This window comes from Phacochoerus africanus, chromosome 12, assembly GCF_016906955.1.
Source record: "Phacochoerus africanus isolate WHEZ1 chromosome 12, ROS_Pafr_v1, whole genome shotgun sequence".
Taxonomy (NCBI): Eukaryota; Metazoa; Chordata; class Mammalia; order Artiodactyla; family Suidae; genus Phacochoerus; species Phacochoerus africanus.
Window position 1 is genome coordinate 34,003,228 of NC_062555.1, and position 12,398 is coordinate 34,015,625.

General features: G+C 43.9%; 1 long non-coding RNA gene across 1 annotated transcript; it reads right to left on the bottom strand.

Moving 5' to 3' along the window:
• Nucleotides 1–3,683: 3,683 nt before the first annotated feature.
• Nucleotides 3,684–10,946, bottom strand: LOC125112384 (uncharacterized). Its single transcript, XR_007131137.1, has 3 exons — nt 10,865–10,946; nt 7,609–7,709; nt 3,684–4,025 (listed from the first exon to the last, which is right to left on the bottom strand). It is a non-coding gene; the product is annotated as an uncharacterized LOC125112384 (long non-coding RNA).
• Nucleotides 10,947–12,398: the final 1,452 nt, after the last annotated feature.

Below are 12,398 nucleotides of genomic sequence, written 5' to 3' on the forward strand. Positions count from 1 at the left end.
TTCACTTCTTAAGAGGTGAGTTTCTTGATTGTTTTAAAATATAACAATAATGTAAAAGATTTTTTTTTCAGGAAATGGGACCAATCCTAACTTTGTCCCTTTCACAGAAAGTTTTTGTGTTTGCCATTTCTTTTCAAGATGGAACACTGAAGGAAAAAAAAAATAGATCTTTTTTCCCTCAGTTGCTGTGGTTATTTATTAAGCAGCATCAACTCCTTAAAGCATTTAGCCAAATGTAATGTTTCGGTCAATGGCAATAAATGCAGTGACTTTCCAGGAATGCAGAGAATATCCGTGGACACTTGTTAGGAAGTGGTTACTGGTCCAATTATCCTACTCTCCAGGATTCTTTGCGAGCTTTGGTTATAATGAAGATCACTACCAATGAATTCTACAGTGGTCTGGGCTTTTCAAAGATGGCATATGGAAAGCGGATGGTGGGTAGACATGGAATAGAAAGATACGTGGAATAGCATTTGCCCCACTGCTTCCCTCTCTTAAAGCCCTTTCTCATTCTGGATTCTGCTGTGAGTGCTGAAATGTAGAGAAAGTGCCTTAGCTGCCAGAGAGAGCTTTCTGTCAACCGGGGTTCTCCATTCCATATTATTTGCATCATTGAACTCCAATTAGTGCATGATTTCCACTTTGGTGCTGATTGAAGTTTTGGGAGTGTTTTAAAACACAATTCCAGACTTTCCGCTTCAAGAGTTTGCTCTAATCCTGTGTAAAAACCCACTGTAGAATTCCCCTCTGGCTCTAGGAGACAGGTCGGCAGTGGTAAAAGTCCTGAACTTGGAACCCTAGCCCAGGAATTGGCTTCTGACTACCATTTCCCTGTTGTGACCTGGGACAAATTATTTATCATTACTATTTTATGAGGAGGGAGATGGAGGGGCTGGATGCTACTGTTACCTGCAAACGGCAATTACAAACAATAAAATGTCATGATTTATGATAACACTGTTATAATCCAGACCGCCTGGTGTTCACATAAAAACAGACAAATAGATCAGTGGAACAGAGAAGAGGGTCCAAAGACAGACCCATACAAATGCGCCAAGATAACTTAATGCTGAGAAGACGGTGTATTGTGTTTTTAACAAATGACAGTGGAACCACTGGACATTCGCATGCAAAAAAAAATAAACTTCACACCTTCCATCATATACAAAAGTTAACTCAAAACAAATTAACATCGATGTACAATGTAAAACCTAAAGCTAAAAACTGCATGGAAATAAACATAGAGAAATATTTTTGAAACCTTGGAGTAGGGAAGGAAAAACAGACTTAAATGGATAAATACAGTTGGAGTTTATCATATGTAAAATCCCTGTTTCTTAAAAAGCCCCATTAAGAAAGCAAAAAGGCAAGCCACAAGGCGAAAGAAAATATTCACAACCCATAGATCTGACAAAGGACTTGAATTTAGAATATATAAATTTTCTTAGAACTCGTAAATAATCATAGACTCTAAATTAGCCTTTTCTTTCCTTATTCTGTTAACGAGGTTATATCCGGTCTCCAGTGAGCAGGAACAGCAGGGACTCACCTCACAAACTGAGTTTCCACTGTCTCCATCCTCTTCCTTATCTTCAATCTACTAAGTCTACACTTGAAGAACTGAGAATAAAGGCAGAAACGTTCCATCTCAGCCTTCAAACCAAATCAAGACCCTCCCCCGCCCAAATAGTTTTCAGGTGCAGGTGAGGGGCTTTCTTATTTTCCACAAGGACCTGCACTTAGAATGTGGCAGTACTGGAGTTCCCATCATGGCTTAGCGGTAATGAACCCAACTAGTATCCATGAGAATGTGGGTTCGATCCCTGGCCTCGCTCAGTGGGTTAAGGACCTGGCATTGCTGCGGCTGTGGTGTAGGCCAGAGCTACAGCCCCAATTCAACCCCTAGCTTGAGAACCTCCATGTGCCAGAGTTTTGGCCCTAAAAAGCAAACAAACAAACAAACAAAGCACCTCTTTTTTAGACTATGACAGTATTACCAACTCTGTTTGTCATGTGAATTGTTCAATTTCCTTAAGCTATTGCCTAAAAACCAGAGAGTCCCTCATCAGCACTTCTTCACTCTGTTCTCAGTCTCCCTTCCTACACCCCCAGTGGCACCTCTTTATTGCCAAAGGGGGTGGGTAGGAGTGAGGGGAAAGCCTGGATGTTTTCTTGCTCCTTCAAAGTAATTTTCAGCTCATTAAGTGGAGCTTTGCCCAAGCACCACGAAAGGAAGTAGGTATCTCAGCTCGTGCTTCATGTCCTTCTGAGCTAAGCTTTAACTCCCACAAGTACCTTTCAGCCAGACGCTCCTGGCCAGGGTGCCATGGGCCAGAGAGTGAAGCCTGAGGTTGGATGTTCTGAGCATGGAGGGCAATCTCTCTTCTGGCATCAGTTTTCTTAGGATCATTTCACTTGGCCCTCCAGTGCCCTGCTGGGGTAAGGGTCCTGTGCTGAGTGCCTCCTGGTTGGGTGTGATCCTGGCACCCTGCAGTGTCCGCCCCCCACCCCTGCCTCCCCCAGGGCTGGATTCTGGTTTCCCACATACCTATTAGACATCAAGGAAAGACACAGGTCTTAGGGTTTCTCAGCCCTGATTCTGATTCTGATCATGCCTCTTTCTGACAGTGTGGTTTGGATGGGTTTTTAGCTTCTCTGAGCCTCAGTTGACTCTTTCATAAAATGCTATAATGTGCACATTTGAGGCTGTTATGAGGAGTGAATTATATCACCTCTATAGTTTTTTTGCCCCCTTTTGAAAAATGTTTTGGTTGACATAGAGCTAATTTACCATGTTGTGTTAGTTTCAAGTGTGTAGCAAAGTGATTCAGTTATTCTGAATTCTTTTTCAGGGTCTTTTCCATTGTAAATTACTATAAGGTATGAGTATAATTCCCTGTGCAATATAGTAGGTCCTTGTTCTTTATCTATTTTATATATAGTAGTGTATATATGTTAATTCCAAACTCCTAATTTATCTCTCTCCCCTGTCCCCCATGTTTGCCACTTGGGTAACCCCAAGTTTGTTTTCTATGTCTGTGAGTCTATTTCTATTTTATAAATATGTTCATTTGTACCGTTTTTAGATTTTACATATAAGTGATATCCTATGATAGTTGTCTTTCTCTGTCTGACTTACCTCATTTAACATGATAATCTCTATGACCAACCATGCTGCTACAAATGGCATTATTTCATTCTTTTTTAAGGGTAAGTAATATTCCATTCTCCCTCTCTTCCTCTCTCCCTCTCTCTCTCTCTCTGTGTGTGTGTGTGTGTGTGTGTGTGTGTGTGTGTGTATGTGTGTATGTACATACCCTTCTGCTTTCCTTCTTTATCCATTCGTCAGTGGACATTCAGGTTGTTTCCATGTCATTACAATTGTAAATAGTGCTACAGTGAACACTGGGGTGCATGTATTTTTTCAAATTACAATTTTCTCTTGATACATGCCCAGGAGTGGGATTGCTGGATCATATGATAACCCTATTTTTGGTTTTTTAAGGAATCCCCATACTGTCCTCCATCGTGGCTGCACCAATTTACATTCCCAGCAATAGTGTAGGAGTTACCTCTACGCTTTTAACACCAAGTTAACACACACAAGTAGGCATTTAATTAAGGGTGGATATTAATATCATATTTTGTCAGCTTGCAATGCACATTTCCTCTCACTCCTTATTATCTCTGAAATCAGGCTACAAGTCACAGCGAGCAGATGGCATCTCAGTCGCTGCCAGCAGGAGGCTAGTGAGGTAAGGCTGCCATCACCTGCCCAAGTGTTATTGTTTGCCTGGAAACGTGGTTATTCCTGACGGTGGAATGAGACCACAAGCGCCACTTGAGGAAGGAATACGAGTCCCACTTGCAATCTGAACACCCTCCTTTGACACCTAGGGAAGATGAGGAAAGCAAGCTGCAATCTTACTGAGTGGGTGACAAAGTCCTAAAGACAGTCACCGAGCCCCCTTTATGAAGTGCTGCATCACCAGAGCTCCCCTCTTGATGGCCCAGAGGTGACCCTGTGTGCAGCAAAACACAGACATTGACAGCTTTCAGCTTAAAAAAAAAAAAAAGAAAGAAAGAAAACCTATTCAGATGTGCTGTATGTGAAGAAGGGTTTAAGAATTCGACTAATTTGTTTCCATTCCTCTTCTTATGTGAGCACGAAAATGAAATAAGACGGTAACCTCTGAGTCCAATAGTGCTCTTTCAATAAGCAGTAAATAAATTGGAGTGATCAGAAAATGTTGCATTACCTTTGAATAGGGACCATATTTTCTTCCTTTCTTAGTGGTGTATAAAATATGGTGCATTTTCCTATTGATAAAATAACACAGGCACAAACGGGTCTGCCCAGAACATTAATATTTTCTCCCCCTTGATGGGAAATTCCAATTTCCCGGGAATTCTTTTGTGATTGCGTCCCTGAGGATACCAACAGGTTTCTTACCATTGCTCTGTTGTGCACTGGAGGATTCGGAGCAGAGCAATGCCCACACTCCATCCTCAGCCCCCGGCTCTGCTCACTCTTCCCTTCACCTTCAGGCATCTCTGAGGTCCCAAAATGGGCCAACAGGGACATGTTAACTTATTTCATATCTATGATCCAGCCTGTCCCAGTTATGACTTCTACAGAACAAAGATTTGGGCTAGTCATTTGCTCTTTCTGATGAGAAAGGACTAATTTTTTCCTTATAATTCAGAAGAAAATATAACCAACCTCCTTAGGATGCATCTTCTCTAAACAGTGGTTCTGAACCCTGCATGTTAGACTCACTAAAGGGGTTTTAAGAGATACTGGTGTCTGGCTCTCTCCTGGGTCAATTAAATAAGATTTCTTAGAAATGGGGGCCTTAGGCTTTCACGGATTCTGCAAGCTCCACCCCCTGCTCCCCATCCCAAATCTGGTCTGCAGTGAGAGTTACAAAGCACTAATTTAGACTTTAGGTAATGCTGACTTAAGATGGGTTATAGAGGGAGTTCCCGTTGTGGCACAGTGGAAACGAATCCAAATGGTATCCCTGGAGATGTGGGTTCAATCCCTGGCCTTGCCTCCTGGGTCTGGGCTCTGACGTTGCCATGAGCTGTGATGTAGGTCTCAGGCATGGCTCAGATCCCGAGCTGCTGTGCTGTGACGTAGACCGGCAGCTGCAGCTCTTATTCAACCCCTAGCCTGGGAACTTCCATAGGCCACAAGTGCGGCCCTAAAAAGCGAAAAAAAAAAGAAAAGAAAGAAAGGGAAGAAAAGAAAGAGGAAAGAAAAAAGGAAAGAAAGCAAGAGAGAAAGCAAGAAAGCAAGAAAGCAAGAAAGCAAGAAAGCAAGAAAGCAAGAAAGCAAGAAAGCAAGAAAGAAAGAAAGAAAGAAAGAAAGAAAGAAAGAAAGAAAGAAAGAAAGAAAGGAAGGAAGGAAGAAAGAAAGAAAGAAAAAAAAAAGAAAAGAAGAAAAAAAAGGGGGGGCTATAGAGTCATGCCCCCTCCTGTCTCCTAGGCCAAGGCCCAATTTTAGGATGACTTAAGAAGCTCGCTGGGGAATTTTCGGCTGGCTGACAACAAAACACATGATGTTTTAATTACTTTCATTCCTGTTTCATTGTTTAATGAAGGTGGGGAAGAGCACAAGGACTGTTACCATCACTCAGCCATAGAATTTGAACAACTACCAGTGACTTCCAATCTCACAGTTAAGCTCTGACACCTCCCTTTATACTGGGATGAGGTGAGTTTTCTGGGACTTTTTATGGTGGTAAATATATACAGTATGGAATTTATTGTTTAGACCATTTCGAAGGGGACAGTGGCATTAGGTGCCTTCACACTGCTGTGCAACCATGACCACCGTCCAACTCCAGAACTATTTCATCTTCCCCACCTGAAACGCCATATGCATGAAGTGCTAACTCCCCATTTCTCTCTCTTCCCATCCCCTGGCAAAGACCAGTTGACCTTCTATCTCTAAGTTTTTCACTACTCTAAGAGAGAGGGAGAGAAGTATCAAGAGAAAGACGGGGGAAAAAAAAGAAAATCTATATAACTTAGTTGCATTTCTTTTGTCGATAATTAAAACTTGGTCCGAGGTGATGGACTCCACTCTTAGGCTTTCTTTGTCAGCTGTAAACGTAGATAGAACTGGACCAGCTTTAACCAAACCGAGGTAGGAAGAGTGGGGAGGAGAAGTGTTGGGAAGGAGGGTTTTAAAGAGAATGGGTTCAGGATGGTGCATGTGACGTAAATAATTGTGCTGGATTCAATTATTTCCTGGGGTTCGGCATTGACAGAGTGGTTTTATGAGAAATGGTTGAGGGAGCAAGGAAATAGAAAGTAGAAAAGGGAGTTGCAATGTGACCTTGACCCTAAGCCATAAGAAACTTCATTTAGCATAAAAATCCCTCTGAAGTAAAGACCCACTTGGAGAAAATCATGTCCTTGGGGTGTGATTGTGTGCAGAGAAACACAAAGGAACTCTGCAAACTGACCCTGCTATGCACGGCTTCTAGGCTTCCCTCTGGCATATGATGTTGTCCCTTTTCTTTCCTCTCCCAAGTTCCTTTGCCATAGCCCTTAGCAAGTGTACTTCATCAGAGGGTGCTGATGGGAGAGGGTGCTGCATGACTGGACCCTGCAGTTACACATGGAAGCTGCAGATAATCATATCCATGTGGGACAGGAAACATATGCCCATCCAAGGATGTTGTTTTGCTCTTGTCTTGGTTGTTAATCTGTTGTTTTTTTTTATTTTGAGTCAAAAACACTGAGCATTGTGGGTCCCTGTTTGTTGAGTAAATTCACAACTATAGGATATGAGTTTGAGGTTTGTAGTGGAAAGAAAAAGCTGCCAGTATAAGTGAGGACCTGTTTGAAAACTGAGAAAATCAGTTTTAGAAGCAAATAACTAAGGGGTGTATGTGTGTGTGTGTGTGTGTGTGTGTGTGTGTGTGTGTGTGTGTGTGTGTTGAGGAGATCCAATCTTAAAAATATGGAAGACTTCCAGGGGGTGGTAGTCACCCTCCAAGATGGTCCTGCTGACTCAGTCTTCACACCCTGTTGGAGCCCCTTCCACCCCAGGGCTGGTCTGTGTGATCAGCAGAATGCAGCAAAGGGATGGAAGGGCCACCTCTGAGAGCTGGCTACAAAGGAATATGGCTTCCACCTTGGGCTCTTTCTCTTGCAATGTTGACTTTAAGGAAAGCCAGATGCCACATCTTGAAGACACTCAGACAACCTACAATGCAGTCCCATGTGGTAAGGAACTGACATCTCCAGCCAATAGCCTGTGAGGAACAGAGCCCTGCTAACAACCCCACAAGGGGGCTTGAGGGCAGCTCAGCTCCTAACTGAGTAACCCACAGCCTCAGGAGAGACCCTAAGCCAGAACCATCCAGCTCCTCTCCCCTGAGAAACTGTAATGTACATGTTTCTTATTTAAGCTGCTGAGTCTGGGGTAATTTGGTACACAGCAATAGATAACTAGTACACTATTTTGCATGGTGATTCCCTCACCTATTTCTAGAAGGTAGGTGTTGGAGAGAGGATGTATGGAAGGTAAAGCAAAGTGCCTAGAAGAACAAGAGGGCACTTGTGTGTGATCTGGTCATCACACCTTACCAGCCTCTCTGGATATTCCCTGTAAGTCCTAAAGGAGGCATCCTTCCTAGACAAAGGGGGACCATTCTTCAGAAGAAGTTTCATTGCCATCAGGAGCCTGTCTGGAGAAAATATAAAGAAATAAGATATTTTAAAACTCTAAAGGAAAAAAGGAAAAGTGATGAAATATTCAATCTGAATAAGCTCTACCTTCAAGCAAGTAACTACCACTATATACCTATAGTTGAGATGAAAATTCCCAAGGATGATGGTTGCAGAGAAATTTAGATAAGAATCTAAGTGATACTCTACCTCAGATGATTGCTTTCCACTAACTACTTTTTAAAAAATTAAAAACAGGCAGAAATGCCCACTGTCACTCAAGGGGATCTGCGGCATCTTGGGAGCGCTGGGATGCAGGTTTGATCCCCAGCCCAGCACAGTGGGTTAATCTCTCATTGCTGCAGCTTCAGCTTAGGTGGCAACTGCAGCTTAGATGGGATCCCTGGCTTGGGAACTCCATATGCCGTGGGGCAGCCAAAACATAAAAAATTAAAACAAGCTGCATTTGCAATTTCATTTAAAGCTTTCTCAATAACTAGGGGAAACAAGGAAGACAGGGGTCCTGAGCATCCAGTAGTGAGCCAAGCACTTTCCATGTGTAACACAGGGCTCATAGACCACAGTCCCTGCTCTGTGGTCAATCTTCGCTTGGTCCTGTTCAGCCTTGGCCTCACCCAATGCAAGTATGGTGGCTCGTCTCACCGCTCCCTTTAGAACCCAAACCTGGTAGCAAGGCAGCCGAGCAAAATCTGCAGGCCTGACTGGGCATCTCTGCTCCCTGATGCGTCAGTTGAGGCCAGCAGCATCGAATTTCTAGCAGTGAAAATGGAATCATCACCTGGTGAATGTCTTGGAGGAAGAGATGCATGCAGGGCAGGGCCTGGTGGTGACAATGCCCATAGTGGTCCTCCCTGTGATCCTTCTCTTGATGCTCTTACCTGGCGCTTCCCACAGCTCCATGGACAATTCCCCAGGATGCTATCCTAGCCCTCAGAACCCCACCACCCTCTCCCCACTCTCCCATGCCACCCTCCATCCCCAAGGCCCCTACCCCTACACCATCTTCATCTTCAACCCCAAAGCTGGGTTCTCTATGCACAATAGATCCTATAACTTGTTAAGGACCAAATCCCAGCCTTAACCACAGAAAAACTGGTTCACAGTTTCTCAGGAGAAAGGAGGGAGGTCATGACCCACTCCTTCCAAAGCAGGGAAGAAAGGTAAGATACCAATGCCAACCCCCGCACTTGACACTGTTAACACTATTAAACACTAAATATTTACACTGATACATCATCCCATTTAATCTTTCAAAACAGCCCAAGGAAGCAGATCCTATTCTCTCCCACTCCTGCTGCATACCCCAGGTGGTAAAACCGAGGCTCAGAGAAGGTGAGTGACTTTCCTGAGGTAACACAGCCAGGGGACGGATGGTTGGATTGAAAGCTGAGACTGTGGGTCTCCAAAGAAGGAGGAGGCTCTTTGCCCCTAGTCTATGTGCCCCATCCAAGTTCTCATCCAAGTTCCCGCATCAAAAGATCATTTCAAATAGCATTAGGGAGAACTAGTTCAGGTACCAAGGTTTAGAAAAAAATGTCATCCCGTTTGCCTATCAGTTTTTCCTGGCAACTTTCTGGAGAGAAGCAGACTTGTTTTGTTCGATGGCAGAGCACTATTATTTCAAGAGATGCTTGGGCACAGCTGGGGACTGGGGATCAGTTGCAGTGTATCCTCAAATGACCTCCTGGGACTGCAAACTCCCCTTTGCTGCTTCAGAGGCTGCGGGTAGGTCAGAAAAAGTCACTCGAGGTTTCCCTTCGCTGAGGACACTGTTCCCTGCTCCCTTTTTAAACAGCAATAAATCTCCTTCAGATATTCTCCAGGTCTCTCTCCTATGTTGAATGTTGGTGTGGCGTCCAGTTTCAGTGGAGGATGAAAGTCACGGCAGTTTCAGACTTTGAAACCGGAATAGCTAGTGTTCTTTATCAAGACAAGGTGCTGCGAGGCAGGGAAAGGTGATTTCAATAGAAGTGGCCCAGGCAGGACATCAGAACTGGTCAATATACAACCAGAAAATGACAATAACCACAGTCGTAATAAAATAGCTAACACACACTCCGCATTGACCCTCTCTTAACTATTCTAAGCATTTGATTTGCATTATATTATGTATTAACTCATCTGCTTGCCAAGCAATCTTGTGAGTTAGATGCTAATCACTATAATCTCATTTCTCAGATGAGGAAACTGGGACGCAAGTATGCTAAGTGACCTGCCCAAGTTCACAAAATTATTAAGAGTTAGAGCCAAGATTTAATTCAGGCAGGTGGGACCCACTGCGTTCTTAAATGCTGGGGTATTCTGAAATGATTATAGCTTGAAACTGTAATAGTTTCACTTGGGGGGAGATTCGTAGCTATTATTGGAGGAAATGCCCAAACATAACTAACATGTCGGTTATTAAAAGGATAACACCCAGCTAGCGAAGGAAGAGTCATTGATTATAATAGGATTGCCATTCAGAGAGGAGAAAGGCCACCAGCACATCTGGCTGATGAGCATCCTGGAGTGGGAGAGGGGGGGCACTTGCTGCCTGAAGCAGCCAACCTCAGCCCCTTCGGCTTGGCAGAGCCCAACCTCAGCAGAAAGTTCAGTGGGTCTCTGGGCTGGCATTCAGGAACGCTCTCGCAAGGGGCAGGTGTTCTTGAAATAGGTGTTCTTGATAACCCGGGAGTCTGGTGAAAACTCCGTGTATGTCTGATTTACCTTGTGTTCCTATAAAGCTCATCCCAGCCCTAAATTCCTGCAGGGTCCATGCAGAAATCGGTATCTGGCTCCCCTCTATGCCAGCCCAGAATGCTGTCTAACAGAGTCTGGGAAAGACTTTTAACAGTGCTTTGGGGAGAAAAAAAAAAAAAAAACAGAATTAGCAATTCAGGCAGGCAAAGGGGCTGTGCGAGTTTGCAAAATCATTCCATGCCGTGACCACCTCCTCCCCTCGCCCTTTCCCATTCGGAAAGTATAGTTTCAGAAGAGTCTCCCTAATGCTTGTAAATCTTCCAGTCCTTTTGAATGTCAGGTTTAAAAATATCATTTCATTTCGAGGTGTCCCAGCCCTGCGAATCCGGAGCATTGAATGCTCCAGTGGAGATAATGCACAGGCAGCTCGGGGACCACTGCTCCCGAGAGCTGAACTGCGGCTTCATAAACTTACCATGTGAATCCATGATGTCATCTGTTCCCTCTGAGTTTGGGCTCTGGAGCCCCAGACCACCCACGCAGGCGGCTATTCTCTCCCTGCCCAGTCGGGAGGGACCTGCCTTTATAAATGATTCGAGGTCTAAACGGAGGAGGACGTAGCTTGAATTGTTATACAAAAGTGCTGCCTGCGACAGTGATAAGCCTTGGACATGTCGATGTGGCGATTTTTTTTTTTTTTTTCTTATTTGAACGTTTGGAATTCTCTTGAACACCCAGCGGAAGGGCTGAGGAGTGAGACCAGGGAGGTTTCAGGAACAGGCTGGAAAAATCTGTCATAGGAAAGTAAGCAAGAGGGAAAATATATTAAAAGCTGGGAACGCTGGAAATATCGGGCAAGAAGTAATTAGATCATCCTCGGTGTGAGATTCACACGTGACTCTCCCCACCTCCACCCCAGATTCTTACTTATGAGGGAAATTGGAGGGAGGGGGAAAGGCCACATTGCTGAGAAGTAAACAAATGAAGTTTTCAAAACAATTGGAAGAAAACCAAGACATTTGGGAGTTTTGAGTATTTTTGATAAATCCTTGGTCAGGAAGGAGGAAAAGTGCATTTGGGGCCACAGAGTGTGATAGGGCCATGAAGGCTCTGCTTTGGGACCAGTCTGCCTCTATAACAAGCAGCCCTTGGCCACCGGGGGCCCTGATAGTGGGGCAAATAATGGGCAATGACCAGGCTTTGTCTGATGTTCCCCTTTGGGATAAAAAGGGGGGAAAGCAGAGGGACAGGGAGGAAGAATAATCAGATCCTAAATTTCTATCACTGAACACATTGGTGTTGCTAGATAGAAAGAAAAATTAACTTGGAAACAAAAACACCAGTTCTGTTTTGTCTCTAGAAAGATAAGTATCCTAAGACTGCGGGTCTTGATATTTTCTGAGTCACAGATCCCTTTAGTAGTCTGGTGAAGCCTTTGGATAAATTCTCAGTATAATCTTCTAAAGTGAATTAAGCAAAATACATAGGATGACCAAGGCACTTAATCATATAAAAATATGTTTATCAAAATATGTCTTTTTTTTTTTTTAGGGCCACACTCATGGCATATGGAGGTTCCCAGGCTAGGGGTCAAATCGGAGCTGTAGCTGCTGGCCTACACCACGGCCACAGCCATGTGGGATCCAAGCCACATCTGAGACCTACTCCACAGCTCATGGCAACGCCAGATCTCGGATCCACTGAGTGAGGCCAGGGATCCAACCCACATCCTCATGGATACCAGTCAAATTCGTTTCCACTGAGCCACATATTTTAAGGTGCAGCCCTAAAAAAACAAAAAGACCAAAAAAAAATCATTCTTTCGATATTTTCTTTATGAAAAAATTTGAGGAATAGGCTGAGTTTAGACATCTCCCTAGTCAGAACTGACTCTCTTCTCCAATGCTGAGTGTCCTTGGCTGCCAGAAAATACACCGGATGGGGGTTCTTAACAGGGGCATCCGTGAACTTGTAGGGGAAAAAAAATCATCTTTTTTTTTTTTTTGGCT